Source organism: Bubalus bubalis, chromosome 15, assembly GCF_019923935.1.
Source record: "Bubalus bubalis isolate 160015118507 breed Murrah chromosome 15, NDDB_SH_1, whole genome shotgun sequence".
Classification (NCBI taxonomy): Eukaryota; Metazoa; Chordata; class Mammalia; order Artiodactyla; family Bovidae; genus Bubalus; species Bubalus bubalis.
In genome coordinates this window covers 58,824,320-58,848,375 of record NC_059171.1, presented here as the reverse complement: position 1 = coordinate 58,848,375, position 24,056 = coordinate 58,824,320, and the positions used below count along the sequence as shown (strand labels likewise).

The 24,056-nt window shown below is 41.0% G+C and overlaps 1 protein-coding gene across 2 annotated transcripts in view; it reads right to left on the bottom strand.

Annotated features, from left to right (window-relative positions):
- The window catches only part of PLAG1 (PLAG1 zinc finger), a 50,499-nt gene extending 26,562 nt beyond the window's left edge, over nucleotides 1-23,937 (bottom strand). For both annotated transcript variants that reach the window (XM_025265385.3, XM_025265387.3), the window contains exon 1: nucleotides 23,707-23,937. The gene's annotated coding sequence lies outside the window, so the exon portion shown is untranslated. The remainder of the gene's footprint in view (nucleotides 1-23,706) is intronic.
- Nucleotides 23,938-24,056: the final 119 nt, after the last annotated feature.

Sequence of the window (24,056 nt, the reverse complement as noted above, 5' to 3'; positions counted from 1 at the left end):
TGGCCATGCCGAGAACGTTCGTCCTCCTCAACTGAGGAGAGCGGCCCCCACCTGCACAGGACCTGGAAGGTGCTGTCCAAACACACTTCTGGATAAACACACCCGACTACATCTACAACAGATCACTAGTAAGGACCCTCTGGATGGCACAGGGAACTCCACTCAGTACTCTGCAGTGACCTTTATGGGGAAAGAATCTAAAAAAGAGTGGATACATGTATACGTGTAACTGAGTTCCTTTGCTTTATAGCAGAAACTAACATGGGGCTTCCTAGGTGCTGGTGGTAAAGAACCCGTCTGCCAATGCAGAAGACATAAGAGATATGGGCTTGATCCCTGGACGATCTCAGGACGATCTCTTGCAGGATGAAATGGCGACCCACTCCAGTATTCTTGCCTGGATAATTTCATAGACAGAGGAGCCTGGAGGGCTACAGTCCACTGGGTCGCAAAGAGTCAGAGGTAACTGAGTCCGCATGCACACATGTAGCTTATTTTATACATGATAGTTTGTACCCCTTAATCCCCTACCCCTGTATGGCCCCTCCTGCTTCCCTTTCCCTATGGGTACCCTGGAGCAGTGAGGCCAGCACAGGTTGTGAGGAGGGGTGGACACTCGTCACACGGGCAGAGGAGGGGAGAATATCTCCGAGGAAGACGTGGCATCTCACATCATTGCAGCGCAGGTTTTGTTAAATGTTGTGGTTATGCCTGGCCCTCAGTCTTCCCCGTGTAGTTCTGCCTCAGGGTGGAAGGACCTCTCTCCACCAGCAGTCTTCTGCCAGGGAAGCTGCTGTTGTTGTTCAGTCACTAAGTCATGTCCGACTTTTAGTAAGCCCATGGACTGCAGCACGCCAGGCTCCCCTGTCCTTCATGATCTCCCGGAGTTTGCTCAGATTCATTTCCAGAAGAACTCCACATAACTTGCATCAGCCTCAACCTGACCGATTCCTTTAGGGCAGTGAGAAAAACCTGCCAACCTGAGAATGGGCATAGGAGACCAGACGGCTGTGCCTGGGGAATTTCAGCAGTTTGGGGCTGTGAGGGGACCCAGGAGGGAGGAACATAGCGAAGGCAGGGCCAGGAACGGCCACACTATGTCACCAAGTCATGGTGGGGGCAGGCCTGGGGCTCAGCTGTTACTTAAACACTACATATGTGGCCGCGGAGTCACCTGGTCGCAGAGGCGAGCAGTTCAAGGAATGATGACACGTGGCAAAGCATTATGCAAATAGGAGGTATTTTCAGGATGTATTGTGATTTCAGAGTATCCTGATTATGATGTTTGAATATTTCTAATACTTGAGATTTCTAACTGACATCCCTTCCATAGTTAATACTGCAAGACACCAAAAGAGGTGCCCATCTGAATCCTTATTTTTTTAAAAAAGGAATTCGGGGTAATGTGAGTAATTACTCCCTTAATTTATGTGCTTTGCAAATTCTAATTCAGAATTTGGCAGGTGAGTTTCTCCCACCTCATCCTACCATGAACTTGAAGTATTAATACACAGTGATCTTTTATTTAAACCAAAACATCAATGATCTAAAACAAAGGGAGAGGACAGAAAGGAGGAACACAAGTCCTGAGCAGCCCAACAAAGTGTCCCACACCCACGCACATCACACACCACACTGTGGAGGCAGGTGCTGTGCCTTCCCACACTCAGGGCCAACCTCTCAGGCAAAACCCCAACAGGTTGGGTTGCTGCGATTTTTGGTGCAGAGAAGTTTAGAAGCCTCGGGTGTCAAAGACAAATTAATGACAGTTGCAGTGGGGGGACTGCTAAGCAGGGGCAAGATATGAAACATAAATATACATGACGGAAATAAAAAAGCATAGACTGTGGTCATGGCCACGCTGGGGAGAGCTAAGGAAATGACCACTCGCAGGTACTACAGGCAACTTCCAGAAGTCAAACTGGCCACACAATGGCCAAGTAAAAGAAGGCATTTACCATTTTCTCCAGTCATTTCACACCTGAGAGTTTACCTGAAGAAAACAACATGAGACACACATAACGATTTAAGCACAAGACCGCCCCTCACTAGCATCAAGTGAAGACTAGACATAGGCTACCTGGCCGACCACAGGGAAGGCTAAGTACACGTGGTGCTCATTCAAAGGATGCTCTGAATTCAAAGATGCTCCTTCAAAGGAGCCTAGCTTCTGAGATGTATGTAGAAGTAACACAAAAGTATGCAGGAAATAACCTTTAAACAGGGTTAGCATACACGATGAAGAAGGTCCCAATTTACAAAAGTATTGCACAGGTTCAAAGAAAAATTATACTAGAAGGAAATACCTGTTAGTGCTGAACATCATTTTTGATGATGTGAATATCAACATTCCACCAGAAATAAGATATCACATATCTAGATTTACTATACCTATATCAATGTCATTCTTATTGCTTACAGCACTTCATTCAAAATTTACTTCTTCCACATTCCACCTTTTCCACTTTTCTTTCTAGGAGACTTTAACGTGTTTGGAGGCAGAAAGCAGAACCTGATTCTCACATATAATGAGGCAAGTAAAGTAATATCCAACAGGGATGCAATTAACAAATTACAGACTTGTGGGAAACTCTACAGGACAAAATCAAACCCCAAAAAACCCCAAAAAATCAGTTCTTCAAGAAAATTTTAAGGGGAAAAAAAAGGAAGAGGTAACCTATAGATCAAAATAGACTTGAGAGATATGTCAACTGACTATATCAGTCAGTTCAGTGGCTCAGTCATGTCCAACTCTTTGCGACCCCATGAATCGCAGCACACCAGGCCTCCCTGTCCATCACCAACTCCCAGAGTTCACCCCGACTCACGTCCATCGAGTCAGTGATGCCATCCAGCCATCTCATCCTCTGTTGTCCCCTTCTCCTCCTGCCCCCAATCCCTCCCAGCATCAGAGTCTTTTCCAATGAGTCAACTCTTCGCATGAAGTGGCCAAAGTACTGGAGTCTCAGCTTTAGCATCATTCCTTCCAAAGAAATCCCAGGGCTAAGCTCCTTCAGAATGGACTGGTTGGATCTCCTTGCAGTCCAAGGGACTCTCAAGAGTCTTCTCCAACACCACAGTTCAAAAGCATCAATTAGGTCTTACTGGATTTGAATCATGCAAATTGGTTTAAAAAAAAAAAAAAAAAACTACGAGAAGTGGGAAGAATGAAACACTATATTTGATGACATTAAGGCATTACTGTTCTTTTGGGGTGTGACAGTTGTATTGTGACTATATCTTTAAAAAGAGTGTACGTTTTGGAAATACTTACCAAAACTATACGAGTGATGGGAAATAATTCTGTATTAAATTAGTGGGCAGGAGAAGGGGTGGGTGTGGGTAGGAGGACCACGCTGTCCCCCACAGAGGTGGTAACTGCTGAAACTGGTCATGGGTAGATAAGGATGCATTCTACTGTTCTCTCCACTTTTGATTTTTCAGCATTTTTGACATACTCAATAATAAGTTTTACAAAACGTCTCTAGATGCAGCGCTAAACTTAACCTCCACCATAAATCTGTATGGGATGTACTATAAATTCCAAGTGCTGTGTGTGTGCTCAGTCGTTTCAGTCATGCCTGACTCTTTGTGACCCCATGGACTTCAGCCTACCAGGCTCCTCTGTCCCTGGGATTCTCCAGGCAAGAACACTGGAGCGGGTGCCATGTCCTTCTCCAGGGGATCTTCATGACCTGGGGATCAAACCAGCATCTCTTGTGTACAAACTCCCATGGATGCTCAATAAAACCCAGCTGACGATGAAGAAGTCAGAAAAGATAATATACACGTGCAGTTTCTGACTCACAACTTCTGTGAAGGAAGGAATTCACAGGATCGTATCTGAAACCCTGACACAGAGTCACAGGCCAACCAGTCACTCTACATGCTCTGCTGAAGCAAGGCAATTACCACTTGAAGCTTGAGAGGATGTAAAAGTAATAGAAACAAATACCTTTATTAGTCACGGCCTTTGAACTGTGTACATTATTTTCCACAAATAAATATTCTGAGAGAGGGTTTTCACGATTCAGGCTTTCAAACAATCATTTAGCATACAATGGCTGGGTCGTTTTTAACTGTAATAAGACTGAAGGCTAAATCAGTCTAGCAAGATCAGAGAACCGTGTCTTGCTGGGAAGGCGCTGAGCACTGAGGGATGGAGGTGGTGGGCACCCCACAGGGGATGGGCCCCGAGTCGCGGAGCGAGTCGATGGACCGGCACCTAGGGGAGCATCACACAGGGGAGGGGGGTGATGAGCACCTGCCAGGCTTGGCAGTGGGGTGGGCCTGTGTGCGGGGTGTGTGCATGCACTTGCTCACACACATGGGAGCCTGAAGTGGTGAGGTTTGAGAAAGGAGGTGAGGCCAGGAAGGTCTGAAGGAAAAGAGGACAGTTGGATGGAAGGAGGTGGCAGAGTCCAGCTTCCAACAGCCTGGCTTGGAGAGTCCTGAACATCTCCACTGGCAGAGAAACAGAACCAGTGGGGTAAACATATATCCATCTTCAGTGGGGCAGGGAAAGAGATGGTGAGCCTTGGGCAGGAGAGCAGAGCTGCCCAGCAGCCAAGAGAAGAAGGGATTTGGGGGCAGATAATGTTGGGGGATTCTTTATCACTAGCGCCACCTGGGAAGCCCATACCATAAGGTTGCATGCTGGCTAAGTTGCTTCAGTTGCGTCTGACTCCTTGTGACTACAGACTATGGCCCACCTATGGACTGTAGCCCGCCAGGCTCCTCTGTCCATGGGATTCTCCAGGCAAGAATACTGCAGAGGGTTGCTGTGCCCTCCTCCAGGGAATCTTCCCAACCCAGGGATCAAACCCAAGGCTCTTACGTCCCCTGCTTTGGGAGGCAGGTTCTTTACCACTAGCGTCACCTGGAAAGCCCCACACTATAAGGTTGGTGGTAGGGGAACAGGGCAAGCCTGATAGACCAGTCTTCTCAGTGATCTTAGGGTAAAGTTTCCTAATGTCTACTATAAGCTCTAATAGGAATCTCTATTAGAGTATGAGCTATTAATAGATTAGTATTAATTAGAACATAAAATAGATAGTCCTACTCTATCAAATATTGAGTGTAAATAAAAAGAAAATATTAATCACTTAATAAATTAGCATCAGTCTATTAATAGACTACTAGACTCTTAGAAGTAGGTGGCACTAGTGGTAAAGAACCTGCCTGCCAATTTAGGAGACACAAGAGACACAGCTTCAATCCCTGGGTCAGGAAGATCCTCTGAAGGAGCAAATGGCAAGCCACTCCAGTAGTCTTGCCTGGAAAATCCCATGGACAGAGGAGCCTGGTGGGCTAGAGTCTATGGGGTTGCAAAGAGTTGGACAAAACTGAAGCAACTTAGCAGCAGCAGACTCTCTGAGGTCCTGGTTCTATGACAGAACTGTTAACACCATCACCAGTGTTAGGGAGAATTCCACAGACCAGAGTCCACAGGGCTGTCAGACAGTGAGAGCCGCTGGAGCATGTGTGTGAACTAGGTGCCACGTGGAGACTTTTTCAGGCACTGTCTCATTTAGTCCTTGGTTACTTAACTTCTCCTAGCCTCCTCCTCCTCTCCCACTTGGAACTCAGATGAGCTCAGAAACCATCTACAGGGCTGTGATGAGGCTTAAAGGAGTTGCCAGGTGGGAGCGTGCCAGCAGGGAGAGCGCAGTGAGCGCTTGGTAAAAGTAACAGCAGGTGATGTGCTCCCCACGAACCCTCCCACCCCCGGACCACGCGGTGAGGAGGGAGCAGTGCAGGCAGATGCTCCGGGTGTAGGAGGTCCCTCGACCTGACACCAGGAAGTGAGGGGGTCTGGCTTGTGGTGGGGGCAGGCATCCAGCTGGGAGGGGAGACCCCGGAGGAGTACTGGATGGGTGGGAAGCTGGACCAAGACCCAGCTTTGATGATTTCAGCTTAGGAGTGCACATCTTCCGAGAGCTACACTGGGCAAGGGTAAGGGTAGATTTCACGACAAATAAGACCCAGGTCCACGAATAGGCGACATGGACGCCCCCACTCAAGTCCAAGCCCACTGTGTGCTGGGGCCAGGAGGAGAGGCTGAGACTCATGGGTTAGAGTCTAGGCACACCCAAGACTCTGAATTCTACTCTCAAGACCCGGGAGATGGGTATGATGACATGGACATTATGCTCAGAGAAAAACAATTTGGATGGGGCTATATGGCGGTTTGGTCCTTTAATGAGAGTAACAGGACTGAGGTCTGGCCTTCTGCGTGGAGCTGTGACCTGAGGGTGGCCTGGAGGATCAGGTCCCCTGAGCAGTCGAGATAACTTCTGATTCTCTCTGGACAAACCCACGGGGCATCAGGACACATCACCCCAACCCTGGAGGGGGGCACAGACAGAGAAGGTGCAGGTGAGCTCTGTGTGCATGGTTCGGGGGACTGTGTGTGCCCCTGCTCATGTCTGCCTCTCCCCTTCTGGTGTGCACACACGTCTCCCCACCACACCTCTGCACGTGCATGCAATGTGTGGACATGTGTGTCCTGTGCCAACTCCCTTCTCCGTTGCTTGTCTTCCTCATCCAGTCGGGGGTGCAGCCACCTGTCTCCCACTCCTGGTGTGTGTATGTTCCTCTCCCCCCTCTGGGTGTCCGTCACCTGCAGTGCACGTCTCTCCCTGGCTCTGGATGCCTGGGTGGGCGTCCAGCTTCTCCTGGGTGCGGAAGGGCCTCTCTGTCCCCATGCCCCAGTGCGGGTGTCTTCTTTGTGGCAGGGTGTGACTCCCCCACCTTCTGTGTGGGTCTCTTTCTGTCCCTACAAGTAAGTGACCATGCCATCCTGGTCTGTACCCCACCATTTCTGGGTGTCTGTCTCTGTCCCCCACACCTGTCTTCTGGACACGTGTCACTATGTCACGCACCTCCACCCCATGGAAGCGTGTATCCCTCTCTGGCCTGAGCCGGGTGCGCTCTCATCCCTCCGCCTCTCCCCTGCTGTCTCTCTGCAGAACTACAGACGATAGTAGGGTATGTGTAGACACACATCCAGGGTATGTGTCTACCCTGGCCCGCTGTGGGGGTGTGTCTCCCTGGGACTCTGGGTTCCCCCGGTTCCGGGTGTGTATGTACATCCTCCCCAAGCCTGTCATCTGTGCCAGTCCTTCTCTGGGGTGCGTGCGCTTGTCTCTGCAGCCTGGCTACAAGGCTGGCCTGCTGGCGGCGGGTAGCCGTCTGTCTGCACACGATAGGAGGGCCCAGGCATGAGGCGGGGGGGAGGGGGGCACACCCACAGGGGAGATGGCTGCTCACCGTCTCCTGCCTCCCACCCAGCTGAGTCTGGCAGGATCCCTGGCCTATGGCGGGCCCTCTATCAATCTGCGAACTGAACAGGAGACAATTGTCCTGTACAAGGATGTGAACGTGGAGATGGCCTAGGCCTGGAGTCCCGGGTGGGCAGGAGACTTGAGGCCGTCCCCACCAGGCTGCAGGGCAGGCCCTGGGCAGGGAGCTTCTCTGTTACCTGGGGAGAGGATGGAGGAAGGGGGCTCGGAACAGGCCAGATGCTGGGGGTTCACGATGAGAGGACGGAGCAGAGGGGTGAGAAGGAGACCCAGGGAAGGGGGGCATCACGCCACTGCAGTCCCAGCTCTGAACCATGGGGTTGCTCCATAATGGTGAGGACCGGTCCCATCCTGAGTCTTCCCTCCCAGCCTCACCGACCAGTGTTCCGCTCACTCACCATGCCCTAGGCCCCAGTTCCAGGACAGCACCCAGTGGGCGCTGCAGGCCAAGGCCCTCATCATTCCCTTGTTCTTGGCTGGACGCGCCCCCCCCAACCCCAAACTCCCTGCTCCAGGACCACTTGAATCCTCCTACTCCCCTTACGTTTCCACTTGGTTTGGTATCTCTACAACAGAAGTCCTAAAACCTACAACCGAAATTCCAACTCAACGCAGAAAAGACAGTTTCCTGACCAGGGGCCTGAAAGAACAGCGGAGCCGTAAATAAGATGACTGAGGTCTGAGTTGCTAGTTGTACAGATGCTGAGTCTGAGATGCCTGGTGGCTACGTCCAAGCGGCCCTGAGAATGAAGGTCTGGAACTTGCTAGTGAGAATGGGCTTGGCGATGGAGATCTGAGCAGCAGTGGATCTCCACTCCAAATCTGGGTCATATTAACATTTCTGTGACTCTAGTCTCACACCTGTAGGCTCAGTTCATTCTGGATTCTGAATGAACTTTGTTTTCTGAATACCCTCCATTGCTCAAGAACCTGCAGTGCCATCTACAGCGGAGACTGCAGGTTCCTCAGGCTGCGGGTGAGGTGGTTCACGGCAGGCCCCAGCACCCCGCTGCAGTTCCACCTGGCCCCACTCCCAACCACGGCACCTCCTCCAGGCGGACTGGTCCTCTTGGAGACTGCTGACAACAAGCACACTTCTGCCTCCTCCTAAAGCCTGCTGAAACCATCTGCTGCACCGGAATGCCCTCCCTCCTTCTGTCTAGTCCCAGATCACACCTTGTGGAAAGCCCACCTCCAGAGCCACCTCTGCCTTCCCTTGAAGATCTAGCTTTTACTGTCCATCATTCACTTGGTATTTTAAAATATTCTGCTTGGTAGCATCTCTTTCATATATCAACCTATTATCTGAAAGGTACTTAAAAAAAAAAAGACAAGGAAAAAGGAAAGGCTAACATCAGTACCCTAAGAGGGGCAGGAGCTACTCTCCCCACTTCTGGCTCTCATTTGGAGAAAGAATAAAGAAACTTCAAAAAAAAAAAAAGATGGTCTGAGATGGGACTTAACATCAGGACAGCTAAGAGGTAGACAGGTATATGAGAAAAGCATTGTTGCATGGAGACTGGACAAAGTCAAGAAATGGCCACCATCGAAGTTGGCACGTGTCTCCAATTCCCTAAACTTGCGGAGATAAGCACATGCTAACAGGATCTGGAATTTGGAATTAACAGACATAGACTATACCAAATGTAAGATGGGTAAACAACAAGGACTGAGTGTACAGCACAGGGAACTATATTCAGTATCCTGTAATAACCTATAACGAACAAGAATCGGAAAGAGAATGTATATAACTGAATCACTTTGCTGCACACCTGAATCACTGAATCACACTGTTAATCAACTAAATTTTAACCGGTTTTGTGCCCCCATGGACTGCAGCACGCAAGGCTTCCCTGTCCTTCACTATCTCCCGGAGTTTGCTCAAATTCATGTCCACTGAGTCAGCGATGCCATCCAACCAACTCGTCCTCTGTCACCCCCTTCTCTCTTTGCCCTCAATCTTTCCCAGCAAAAATTAAAAAAAGATTTGAACTTGACTTGGAATTTTGCAGTAGTTGGAATGACACCACACGTTGCATAACGTTTTTTCAATTCTCCTGAGTGGTAAAATCGTCAGTGACGTTCCTATGTAGGAAGCTTAACATGTGAAATTAACCAAACTAAACAGTATGTTCAATTATGATATATGATTACATTATTTACTGAACTAAAACTAGACAAACATTAAAAAAGAGATGTTCATTATTCTGATATCAGAAGGCTTTGCTATAAATGTGATTTGAAGCAAACATCAGTAAAACTGTACAAATTTAAGGTCTTTAAAAAGCAAAGTTTAGGCATACATCTTTAAAAATCTCCTTTAACTTAGTAAATTCATAAAAAAATTTCCCCCTTATCTATAACTTTTAAAAATATCTAGACAAGCAGTACTTCCTAACTGGAGTTACTATCAACTTCACGACTGAAAATTTTAGCTTTAAGACAAATTGATTTTTAAAATAAATCCTCAATATGGAGATAATTCAGGTTTACTCTCTAGCAAATTAATGTATTGAGCTTCTATGACCTGTACAGTCTAGAGACTTGTTCATAAAAAGTAACATAATTTGTTTCTGAAGTCATTACTGTTCCTTGCATACATATTACGCTTGCACTTCCTATCTCACAAGATTGCAGTAAAAATTAAATGAGATAATATAGGTGAAAACAGAGATTGCTATCCAGGCGAACTACTTTATCACTGATGTAAAGTATTAATACTCAAAATATTTGGGGTGATATAATTTAAAAGTCATGTTGGCTAATGATTCAGGGGATAATTTAACCAATCAAATTTAGTTTCTTTTTCTTTTAAACAGAAACAGTCTCTTTTGTGCTCATTTTTGGTTTTGCTTTTACTAGGAAGAACTTTTAACTAAAACTTGGCTAAAACAAAAAACATCTTATAATATTTCTCAACTTTATAAAGGATCAAACCCTCTGCTTTCATATTTCACTATTTCAAGCTATTTTGAATAGCTTGTTTAGTGAAGTGACGGATGAAACAGATAAAGGTATTTGTCTTTTAAAAACTCCCCCAAATTCCATTTTTGGCAACTGAATACCATATTTCTGAATTGTGTAACCTTTAAAAGTCTAGATTTAGTACAGCCACTGAACACAGGGCAGAGTATACGAAAATATCTTTAAAATTTATTGTAATATGCATGTTCATTCTCCCGAAGTAGTTTTGGACACTATTGCTTCATAAAACACACAAACACACACACACAGAAAATTAGTGCAGACAGGACAGAGGCACTGCCATACACAGGGTGGCAGCACTGAGAGCAAATACGTGCGAACAGCAGAACACTTGGAAGGGCAGTGCAGGCACAAGTGTGCCTGAAACCTGATTATGAAAACACTTCTTAGACACACGGGCATTATGGTTTTAATTAAGAAATTCCTTTTAATTCTGGCAGAGGTATCATGCCTTTTAGAAAAGCTCTTATGAGTCAGCCCCTGAATATGATCAACTGCCCTTCTCTGAAAGCAAATTGCTTTCTCTTCCTCTTCCTGCATTGGCTGATGGTAGGTGAGATGAGTATGATGAAACTGAAGCACCACGTCAGATGCAAAGCTTAAGCACACCGATTCCATCTCTAGTACATATTTTTTGCTGTTTTTGATTCCCATTTATTTAAACTAAAAATCAAAGCCAAAAGCAGTTCATCCATTTCTCCCATCTCCCACTCCTTGCCTCTGGTAACCACCAATCTGCTCTATGTATCTGTGAGCGTGGGTTTTTAAAAAATTAGTTTGTTTATTAGATCCCACATAGGAGAGATCATATGGTGTGCACCTATCTCTGACTTATTTCACACAGAGCTCTGAGGTCCATCCATTTTGTCATCAATGGCAAGATTTCATTCTCTTTTATGGATGAATTAATATATATCTCACGCATGCACATGTATGCCACATCTTCCTTATCCCTTCATTCACTGATGGACACTTAAATTGTTTCCATATCCTGCCAATCACAATTAATGCTGCAATGAACATGGGGATCCATATACCTTTTCAAGTCACCATTTTTGTTTTCTTTGGATAAATACCCAGAAGTAGAATCGTTGGATCATACAGTATTCCTATTTTTAATCTTTTGAGGAAACTCTATACTGTTTTTCTATCGTGGCTGCACCAGTTTACACCACCGACAGTTCACAAGGGTTCCCGTTTCTCCATATCCTCACCAGCACTTGTTATTTCTAGCTTTTTTTTTTTTTTTAAACAGCCATCCTAACAGCTGTGAGGTATTATCTCACTTTGGTTTTGATTTGCATTTCCCTAATGATTAATTATGTTGAGCATCTTTTCGTGAACCTGTTTGCCATCTGCATGTTTTCTTGGGAAAAATGTTTATTCAGATCTGTCCATTTTTAATTGGATTTTTTTTTTTGCTTTTGAGTTATATGACTTCCTTATATACTTTGAATATTAGTCCCTAATCAGATATATGATGTGCAAATATTTTCTCCCATTCAGTAGGTTGTCTGTTAATTTTGTTGATGATTTCCTTTGCCACGGAGAAAGTTTTAGTTTGATGTAATGTCACTTTTCGATTTTTGCCTTTATTGTTTTTGCTTTTGATGTCAGATTAAAAATAATCATTGCCAAGACCTGTGTCAAGGAGCTTACTGCCTATGTTTGCTTCTAGTTTTATGTTTTCAGGTCTTATGTTCAAGTCTTTAATCCATTTTGAGTTAACTTTTGTGTATAGTTTAAGATTGTGGTCTAGTTCCATTCTCTTGCATATGGCTTCCAGTTTGCTCAACATGAGTTACTGAAGAGACGGTCCTTTCCCCACTGTATACTCTTGGCTCCCTCGTCATGCATTAATTGACCGAAAATGCATGGGTTTATTTCTGAGTTCTCTATTCTGGTCCATTGATCTGTGTGTCTGTTTTTATTCTGATACTATACTATTCTCTTACTATAGCTTTGTATAGTTTGAAACTAAGGAAGTGTGAAGCCTCCAGCTTGGTTTTCTTTCACAAGATTCCTTTGGGTACTCCAAGTCTTTTATGGTTTCATATAAATTTTAAGATTGTTTGTTCTCTTTCTCTGAGAAATGCCTTTGGAATTTTGACAGTGATTGCAATGAATCTGTACATTGCTTTGGGAAATATGGACATTTAAACAATGTTAACTCTTCTAATCCATGAGCACATGATATCTTTCAATTTATTTGTGACTTCTTTAATTTCTTTCATGAATGTCTTAACAATTTTCAGAATACGGTCTTTCACAATTTTAAGTGGGATGGTTTCCTTAATTTCTCTTTTGGATAGTTTATTATTAACATATAGAAATGTAATGTATAGATTTTTTTATATTGATTTTGTATCTTTCAACTTTACTGAATTCATTTACTAGTTCTAACAGGTTTGTTTTTTTGTTCAGGGGAGAGTCTTTAGGGTTTTCTATGTAAAGTATCATGCCATCTGCAGATAGTGACAATTTCATTTCTTCCTTTCCCGTTTGGATGTCTTCTATTTCTTTTTGTTGCCCAACTGGGCTGGCCAGGACTTCCAATACCGTGTTGAATAAAAGTGGTCAAAGTAGGTATCCCTCTTTCCTCCTGACTATCAAGGAAAAGATTCTCACCTTTGAGTGAGAAAAGGTTCTCACCACTGAGTATGATGTTAGTTCTGAGCTTTAGGGCCCTATACGGTCATAACTATGTTCAGGTACATTCCCTCTTTACTTGATTTGTTGCAAGTTTTCTTTTTATCATAAATATTAAATCTTATTAAATGCCTATTCTATATCTATTGAAATGATCATATAATTTTTATCCTTCAATCTGTTAATGTGACATATCACACTGATTTGTGGATGTTGAACCATCCTTGCATCCCTGGAATAAATACCATTTAATCATGGTGTACAGTTCTTTTAATGTATTATTGAATTCAGCTGGCTAATGCTTTTTTGAGCATTTCTGCATCTATGTTCATGAAAGAGGTGTGCCTGCTTATTCAGTTGCTCAGTTGTGTCTGACTCTTTTGTGACCCCATGTATTGTAGCCCACCAGGCTCCTCTGTCATGGAAATTTTCCAGGCAAGAATAGTGGAGTGGGTTGCTGTTTCCTACTCCAGGGGATCTTCCCAACCCAGGGATCAAACACATGTCTCCTGAGTCTCCCACATCGGCAGGTGGATTCTTTCCGCTGAGCCACCTGGGAAGCCCATTCATCAAAGATACTGGCCTATGAGGTTCTTTACTTGCGGCATCCTGTCTGGTTCTGGTATCAGGGTAATGCTGGCCTTGTAAAATAAGTTTGGAAGAGTTCCCTCCTCTTCTATTTTTTGGAAGAGTTTGAGAAGGATTGAAATTGCAAGCATACCTCAAAGATATTGCAGGATTGGTTCCAGACCACTGCAATATAGCAAATATTGCAAAAAGCAAGTCACATGATTTTTTTTTGTTTTCCCAGTACATATAAAATTTATGTTCACACTATCCTGTAGTCTATTAAGTGTGCAACAGAATGTCTTAAAAAACAATGTAAATATTTTATTGCTAAACAATACTAATCATTATCTAAGCCTTCAATGAGTTGTAATTTTTTTTGCAATAGTAACATCAAAGATCATCGATGACAGATCACCGAAACAAATACAGTAATGATGAAAAAATTTGAAATATTGTGAGAACTACCAAAATGTGACACGGAAGTGAACACATGCTGTTGGAAAAAATGGCAACAACAGACTTGCCTGATTCAGGATTGTCACAAACCTTTAATTTGTGAGAAACACAATACCTATAGAGCGCAACAAGATGAGGCATGCCTGTAAGTCTTTAATGTTTGGTAGCATTCACCAGTGAAGGCATCTGGTTGATCCCAGACTTCTGATTGTTGGGAAGTCTTGATTACTGATTCAATCTCCTTACCAGTAACTCATTTGTTCTGATCTTCTATTTTGTCATGATTCGGTCTTGGTAGGTTGCTATGTTTCTAGAAATTTGTCCATTTTTAGGTTGCCAATTTGTTGGTGTATAGCTGCTCATAGCAGTCTCTTAGGATGCTTTGTATTTTTGTGGTATTAGCTGTACTATCTCTTTCATTTCTTATTTTATTTTAGTCCTCTTTTTTGGAGGGATGAGTCTAGCTTAAGGTTGTCAATTTATTTACCTTTTCAAAGAACCAGTTTCATTGATTTTTTTCTATGATCTTTTTAGTCTCTATTTCATTTTTTTCTCTAATCTTTCATGTTTCCTTCCTTTCTTTTTCTAGTTCCTTGAGCTCTTTTCCTAGTTCCTAAAATATCTCTAAAAGTTAGGATGTTTCTTTGAACAAGAAGATATAACATCTATGAATATTCATGTACCCAACATAGGAGCCCCTAAATATATAAGGCAAACATAGGGAGAAATACACAGCAATACAATAATAGAACAGAACTTTAAAACCCAACTTACACTAATGGTTAGATAATCCAGAAAGAAAATAAGGAAATATCAGCCTTAAATGACACATTAGATCAGGTACACTTAATGCATATTTGCAGAACATTCTATCCAAAAGCAACAGAATACACATTCTTCTCAAGTGCACATGAAGCATTTTTCCAAGACAGACCATATGTTAGGTCACAAAACAAGTCCCAGTAAATTTAAGAGAACTGAAATCACATCAAATATCTTTTTGGAACCACAATGGTATGAAACTAGTGGACAATTACATGAAGAAAACCAGAAAATTTCCAAATATGTGGAGATAAAACAAAATGCTACTGACAACCAAAGGGTCAAAGAAGACATCCAAAGAGAAATTAAAAAACAAAAACCCTTGAGATAAATGAAAATGAAAATGGAACATACCAAAATTGATGGGATGCAGCAAAAGCAGTTCTGAGAGGTAAGTTCATAGCGATAAAGCCTAACTCCAGGAAGAAGAAAAGCTTCTAGCATATATTTAAAAAGATAACCTTTTAGCTATAGATTAAGAGTATTTCAAGATAGGAACTTCTTTTAAGAATAACATGATCTAGGGAACAGAAATTCTTATTAAATAAAAGCAGTTAAAGTTTTAAAATAACTATCTTAAATAGATTATAATGTCCAAAAAGAAAGGGTTTTAAGGAAAATACTGTTATACTAATAAAAAAATAAAAAAGCCTAAAATATCCCTAAAGTAGCAAATGCTTTAATGATTAAAATTTCAAATGCAATGAATATGCAACTGATAAGAGATATAAGCAACACTAAACCATTCATCTCCACTTTTCCTTGAAAAATAAGTATAATAATTGAATGTTAATAATTACTGAAATAATTTTGCCCACATATTTAAAAAATACATTTTCATTAACTATCAAAGGATAGATGTTTAGGAACGTCTGTAAACTACCAGACTTTCACATGTGTTCACTTTTATTCACAAACTTTTGAGGCATACAAAAATAGATTCGGGTACAATAACAACTTTCAATTAAAATACCCTATATTTCAGCAGTACATCAAATTATCTAGTTAAATATTTAAAACCATCATTCTATGTCTAATTAAAACAATTACTTGATAGTTTATTTTCATTTTGATTTGGGTAAGTGATTATGATAATATATTTTACCTGTAATATCTTTTAAGATATGATGTCCACCAAATTATAACTAAGGGATACCTGTCTTATTCAGTTTTTTTATAAGAAAGCTAAAGCAGCTTATATTAAAAGCTAAACCTGATATGTGTACTCTACACAGGGCATAGTTAAATCAGTTATTTATTGCATGACAGTAGCTCTGAGAATGCTCAAACTTTATGAAGCAGAAAAAGAAAACTATAAAATATCACTAACTGCTGTTAGAGGCATGCCTTATACCCATGGGCCAGTTTGTTTGAGCCATTTTAAACTATTCCAAATAGGAACTACTAAGACTGCTTCCACCACTCATAGTATAATTAACTATTTTATTATATATCTAGTTCTATTTTACTGCTGAGACACTGTGTATTTGAATAGTAATTTTAGGTAAAATTCTATTAATATTAGAAGAGGAATATAATTGACATTGAAAACTTACCCAATTAAATTACTTTAGACAATAACAAATGAGAAAAACACATGAAAAATATTTTCTCAGTTTTATTCAGAAAACAATTTTAGAAGAAGGGAAGCAAATTCATGTTTGAGATATAGTTTATAATCAGATATGATAATCATATTAACATTTACATTTAAGGTTATAATAGATCTTATCTAAACATATAAAGTGACAACTCTCCCATACACTGCAAATTTTGAGCAAATTTAGTTTTAAAGTAAAGGAGCTAGTTTCTCTTCCTTGGAATGGAACAGTTAAAGAAATTAAATTTAGGAAATGCACAAAATAGTTTTAAAAAGGTAATGTACCCTTATATAAAATAGTGTTTTCATTTCATTGTCTAAAGTTGATAAAAATAAAACCTATTAGTGTAACTGTTTTAGAATATGATGAAAAGTGATGTGGGCTCTATGTAATTCCAGCATTAAGGCAATACAAGGAAATAAAATCAAGTTATTGAGAAAATCTACTAGTCTAAAATTCAACTGGTGCTATTTTGAACCTGCACATTTGAACTACCTCAAACTTTCAGGTTCAATTTCTTAAAATTCTTCTGATTAAGAACAATTCAGTCAACTTTTTACTAAAATATCTTCAAGTAGAAAAAAATTGATTAAAACATTTTTCTAATTCTGCCTATTAGTCAAAGGGACTAAATTCCTCATTCTCCGACTTCTGGCTGAACAGTCTCCAAAAATGTATCTCAAAACTCAAGGCTCTAATGTCAAACTATTGATTTAAAAGATAAAATTTTTCAAAAAATCAGATGGCAGCCTTGTAGTTGTAGCATTTCATCTGACAATTAACATTTCCATATTCAGAAACTAAAAGATAGGATACCATAAATAACCAATAAACAATGTGCAATTCCAACATTGGTTTGACACAATAATTCAAATATTTAATATTTGAAAGCCTAAAATGAGTCTCTGACTCTCAAAAAAAGGTAGGGCTCAAGGCTCTGCAGTAACAGATAACCACAGTCTGCTGAGACCCTTGAAGAAAAGACGCCTCCTTTACCCTCAAAATATTTTCTAATATTAAAAGAAAATTCCACTCTTGAACACAATACTGTAATAGATCTAGATTCTCCTTCAGAAAATCAATTGCTAATTAATAAATGGGGAAGAAAATTTCTTTAAATGTCGGCTTACCCCTAAAAACACTTCAGAAGTCAAAAAGTTTGTGAGTGTTCTCATCTTTACCTTATGAAAAGCTTTTAAAATGTTACTGAGTCTGGAAGAAATGACTTAAATTGCCCTAAAAAAAGTCCACAAAGTACACTGTTCTTAAACTAAGGTTTTAAATTTTATTTCATTAACTTAATGGGAAGTTTTAAAGTTTCTGATGAAGACTTAAGAAAATAATTTTCAACAGTTTCTAAAATTTTTCAGAACACTTCACTTAGGTACACATTTGAAATAATCTTTACTCTTTTTTAAAAAAAATAACAAAAAATCATTTTTCCTTATTTAAAAATAGAGTATTCCAAATAATCTCTACACATTATTCTTAGAGTTTAATTTAGTTTACTACAAGTCTAAAGATATGGAGGAAAAACTGGGGAGGAATCTATTTTTAAAAGGTTACCATAAACCAGCAATTTGTATTAAAAATACTCTCTTACAGATTCCCCCAGTTAACACTCTCATTTTGGGGGAGTAAATTTACTATCATTTGCTTTATAGTTAGTTATTCTGTATTCACAGAAGTCAAATTTTTAAATTCACCACGATTAAATCTGATATTCTCATATACCTAGTTCTTTCCCCATTAATTTTGGACATTTCCCCATTAAATTTAGACACTTAGGTTCTTATAATACACTTTTCCTTACAATTTTTTTTAAGAAAAAAAAACATCAAAAAGAACATTTTTGCTTTCTAACACATTCATATTTCTAGGTTTTCTATGTATTTAGATTAGGAAAAAGTTTTCACTTAAAAAAAACACAGGGAAACACTTCATGCAAATTGCTCCTCCTATTAACCTAGGATACAACTGCCTAAATTCACTCCTTCTACATAGGCATACCCATTTCTTGGGTTGCCATCTCAAATTCCCCCCACACATTGTGGTTAGTTTTAATGCCATGTCCCTGCAGTAACTCTGTTTACAAGACATCCAGGGACTTTTCAATACTAACAATTTTAATGCAGTATCACGCCACTTCACTTTTTAAAAATGAGATATTGTTTTCTAAAATTGGGATTTTGTTCTCTGATAAGCATTTAAAAAAAAAAGAACAAAAACCTTAACACTTGAACAACACACACCATTGCATACACAAAATCAGAAAGCAAAAATACCAAAGCACCCTTGGTAGTTCTTCATCACCATATCCTTGTCAATACCACCCTGGAGGGAGGAGGCAGAGACAGGTGGACACCCAGGGTAGAATGTAAGCTACTGGGCACTAGGCCAAGCGACTCAAAACTAAAAATCAAATTATGCCCCTGCAATAATGGCTACTAGGCTTTCATACATGAGTATTTCTCACAACTCCAAATATTAATAACTACATATCAATACTTTCAGAAAATGTTACAATGTAAAATTTTGCATTTAATTTCTCAAATTAAATTTGCTAATGAGATATTAAAGTTGCCCTGTTATAAAAGAAATGTAGTAACACAGTAGATGTCAGGTTCAGGCTTTTTCAAAAAAAGAAAAAAATTAGGTACTGAAATACACACAAAAGTAAAAATTAGTTACCTCCAAGTGGTCCTATTATAAAATGGAAAAGACTTCTCCTGCATGAATTCTAAAATCATAGTTAACTTTCAGTTCATCAATTCACTGTACCCTGCCCTCACATTTAACTTATTTGTAAATACTTTTCCAAGGCTACCTAAACACTTACTAATTGGTTAAATATGCTGCCTACATTAATTCCTGTTACAATTAAAGAAATTAAGGGTCAGTTTTTGCTCCTCTGCAGTGTCTGATATATTTTCAAAGTATTTGATGTTTCAGATAAGGTGTTCATCAGGTTTTTAAAACAGTTAAAAAATGGCTCAAGGGACAACTGTTAGCCTTTTTACCTTGAACACATTCACTATCCTGGACTTTGTTGAACACATTCAGTTGTTCTTGCCTTCTTCTGAAACTCTTCCTTTACTCAAATAACTTAACCAAAGAATCTAAGATGTTATCAATATAAAGAGAAAATTTCTATTTATTTCCTATACATTTGGAAACACATCAAAAAGAACAAGTATTCCAGATTGTGTAAGTAAAGCTACTCAGTAAAACTTTTTTCTTGGGGGGGTGTGTGTGTGTATATATGTGTAACAGGTAACTTTTCAGACATATTAATTTTCCAAAGAACAAGATTCTAAATAAAAAACATTAAAACATTCCTGGAAGGAACCAATATTTTGATTACACAGCTCAAGGGGCAAATGATTATCAAAACAAAACTTCAAAGACAGCTATAGATACATGTTTTAGTTCTCAAGCTTTTCAAATCTCAAAGACAGCAGCATTATATTTCATTCAGCAAATAACAATTTAATCCTTAGAAAGGAAAATTTCCAGAATACCAAACCAAAATGTATATAGTGACAACCAGTATTATATTAAAAACAAAGGAAAAAAAAGAACACCTTTGTATGATTTTAAAACACCAAGAGTACACTTACAACTTTGAAAATATACTGATAAAAACATATTCACTAATTTATTTAGCTATAAGATGTGTTTATTAAAATATTTAGATTGTAATAAATATGCAGATGTTGAATTTTATCAGAATTAGCCCATATTTATAAATCATCTTCCACAGCAGCTAAATTCCTTATAGAATGTCCAATAGCAAAATTAGAAATATAAATTTCAAATAAGCATCTCCAGCTATGAGGCTTCTCTAATTCTACCTGAAATAAAGATTATGAGTATACAACAGCCTTAACTTATTTCTGTTAATTGGTACAATTTAATAGTAGCTTCAGAAAAAGGATGTTGAACAGGTAGTATTTCTTAGGCATTACAAAAGCTCAGTACAATCAATTCAAATGAGGAATTATGCTATGTCCCAGCTAAATAAGACTCTCCAAGGAATTACAGGTTTTATACTTGTGTGCTCTGAGTGTATTCTCTGATTCAGACAAGTAGCCAGGTGTGTAAAACCCAAACATGAAGAAGGTTTCATACCACCTTTTGTGATATTAAAAAAAAAAAAATCACAATACCAGCACTTTTATTTAGGATGACAATAAATTAATCGTAATGTGAAGTGTCCAAGCAAACTGAATAACTCCATGGTCACATGTAACTGGAAGAAATACTTTTCCTTCACATTTACAGAAACTGAATTTATTGATGTTAGTAACGGGTTTGTCAAAGTGGCAACTATTCAAGATCTAAAAGTCTCACTTATTTTAAATCCATACTGAATTTGACTACTTACAGTCAATGTAACTGTCTCCAGCCAAACTACAATGAACATGTAAGATAAATTTCAAAGGTTTTATAAGTATTAATGGCATCATGAAATCTCTGCAAAGATTATTTGGGGGGGGGGAGTTTCCCTTCTCCACTGACAGTTTAATCACTTTCCAATCAATTTTGATTTAATAGTGGTTCATGGGATTAATTTTTTTAATGAGTTCTTAGAAAGTTGCAATTGCTTCCAAAATCAGAAACCACACTACACTGATGTAACTGCTACTATGGAGGTATTTACAGAAAGGTGCAGGTAAGAGTTCAGATGTGAACACAGGTTAACGTACACCAGACTTCAAAATAATAATTTGTAAAGTATGGCCAGAAAAAATATTCTATATAAGAAGTCTAAAAATCCAGTCCTTATATTAATCCATTTCTATAAATCATAAAAACAAAGGAAAATAGGCATCTATTCCAGAAACTTCATATACCTGTGGAAAACGGAACACAAGTAAATTCTATTCAAGGTGAACCTTAATGTCCAATAGAGTACAGCACACAACTTACATATTTTCAATTTTGAAAATATTGTGAAAATCTAAGCCATCAGAGTCAATAGTAGTTTATGATCAGTAAACATTTCCTGTTAAATAACACAAATAAATTCAACTTAAAAGATGCAAACCGGTAGGTCACAGGACTTTAAAACCTTTTCATTTCAGAGGCACAGAGTTACTGCACATGTATAGGATGGGGCTTTAAAATGGGTATGCGTAAACTTTTCCATGGTGTTGGTGTATGTGCTTTTTTTTTCCCTTAAAGAAATGCCTACTGCTTACAGAGTAAAAGAATCTCCACCACTCTGTCTGCAGTTTTCAACCAGAAGTCCTCAGTGTACCTTAAGCCAAACTGAATATTAGGTATTTTACAGCTTTTACAAAATGGCTGTAAAATCATGTTATGGGCATACACAGCTCTTTGATCTCACTGCACAGAATTCATAACTGTTCAATAATGCTATACCATTACACCACACACCTTAAACTATTTCCATTTTTCCACAATTCCTTCCAAAATCAGCTTCCAGAGCACAGCAATGTAACATGCAAAGTTCCTGGGAGGGCTTGTTACACAAAAGAACAGCTTGGAAACAAACTGATCTACACAATATCCATCTTCTGTTGAGCCTGCTTTAGCCCTCCTTTCCCTCCATCACTGCTAAAGGTGGGTGCGTTTGAGTCATGGAAAGAGGAGGCTCTTCCATCACCACACCCTCCCAGCACCTCTGCTGCTGGTCCTCACGCAGGGCTTCTGTGTAGGTGATGAAAAATCATAAGAAAAGAGAAGCTGTCCCTTTAAAATGCCCTGCTCTGTCCCACATCCCACGTGGAAACCAACATCAGCAGCACTTTCCCATTAACTTCACTGTGATGCAAGAGGCACCATCCTTTTCTATACATAAAACCAGAAAACCTCGGCTGGACATTCTATCCTGAGGATGAGCAGGTGAAGCAAACGTGTCAGGAGGCGAGCAGCTCAGTAACTCCCCACCCCACCCCAAAAGGTGCTCCAGTCTTGCACACCAGCCTCTGTGTGCACCACCACCTCTCTACCCCTCCTCTGTAGAGCCTAGTTTAAAGAAAGGAGGGAGCCACCAACAAAACCTGAAGCATAAATGCGACGAAAATGCAATTCAAAGCCGAAAGGGTTTATTCTTCCAATCACACATATTAACTCTATTAAGAAAATGGCATCACTTTTTTTTTCCACCGGGGGGGGAGAAAAAAAAACCCGCAACGATCATTAAAACAGAGTTATAAAATAGCAAATATAGTGTTTATCTTATGTCAGATCAGCCCACATTACCAATAAGTTTAGCAGTTTCTGCACTACCACCTCCCCCCCCCTCCCCCTCCTTCTCGAGCATCGGATTTTCACGTTTTCTCATTGTCGGTTGAGTTATAAAAGGCTTTTGCCCTTCGAAAGTTTTGAAAAAATAAATAAATATTAACTCCTTGGTCCCTGCAAAGTCAAAATGGACTTCAGGGGAAAGGCGGTTCATCCTTTTACCTTGAGCGAGAAAAGGGGGAGCATCCCGGATTTTTTGGGATTTTTTTGCGATTTTTAAAAAATTTTTATTTGGTTATATGCCTGAGTTCTCCCTCCATTTTGGTTGTTTATGATACTGACAACAAGCTGTCCCTGGTCTGTGCAGATCTCCTGCTTTCATTTAGCACCCCCCTCCCCCCCCGCAGCCACACACCCGGGGCTCACACCTCCTCGCAGACCCCGCACCCCGACCCCGACTCGCCCACCTGAGGAAAGGGCGAAAACAAATGCATTTCTCCAAAAAAGAAAAACCTCTTTTGAAAAAAGGGGCAAAGTTCCCCCCAAGTCACTCCAAGTGCCCCCCAAATATTGCCGACTGCGGGTTTCCGCCAGGCCCTTTGGGGACCCACCTTCCCCCGGGATGTTTTGGTAGAAAATGCGGAGAGTTTACTCTCAAAACCGAATTTATATTAATTTTTCCCTTATTTTTCGGGTCTCTAATGTCTTCCGCTCTCGCTGCTGCCGCTGCCGCTGTCACAATATTCGCAGCACCAGAGAGGAGGCGGAGGAGGAGGAAAACTTTTCAAACTTTCCAGACCCTGAATAAAGGGGTTTTTTTTTTTTCCCACCGACCTCACCTTCGGGTCTCCAGCCGCATCGCCCCCTGCCCTGTCAGAAGCGACTTCGGGAGTCCCCGCACCCCCGCCCGATTATTTTTATTTTATTTTTTATTATTATTTTTCTCTCTGGGGTCCTGAGCAGGGGCTGAGAGCAGCACAAACTTTTTCCTCCTCCTTTCGCCGCCGCGGCTCCTCTGCCCCCTCAGCGAGTCCCATAATTTAAATAACCCTGATATTTCTCCCGCTAAACGCCTCTCCGCCGCCCCGGACCCCGGGAGAACTCACCGCGGGGCTTTAACATCCTCCCTCCGGCCCGTCCGCCGCCTTTACACCGCCCGCGGAATTTCTAATAATTTTTTTCTCATATTTCGGGCTGGACGCGGCGGGCCTGGAAATTGTTTCCTTACGCCTCTTTCCAGCAGCCATTGTAGTGTATGCGCTGCCCCTGCAGCCCAACTTGCAGCTGCCGCCGCCGCCGCCGCCGCCGCCGCCGACGTCGCGCCCACCGCCGCCTCCCCCGGCCCGCTCGGCCACCGCCCCCGCCTCCCGCCGGCCCGCCTCCTGCCCCCGCCCGCCGCTGCGCCCTCCCTCCCCGCCCTTCCCCGCGCGCTCCTCCCCGGGGCCGGCCACTGGGT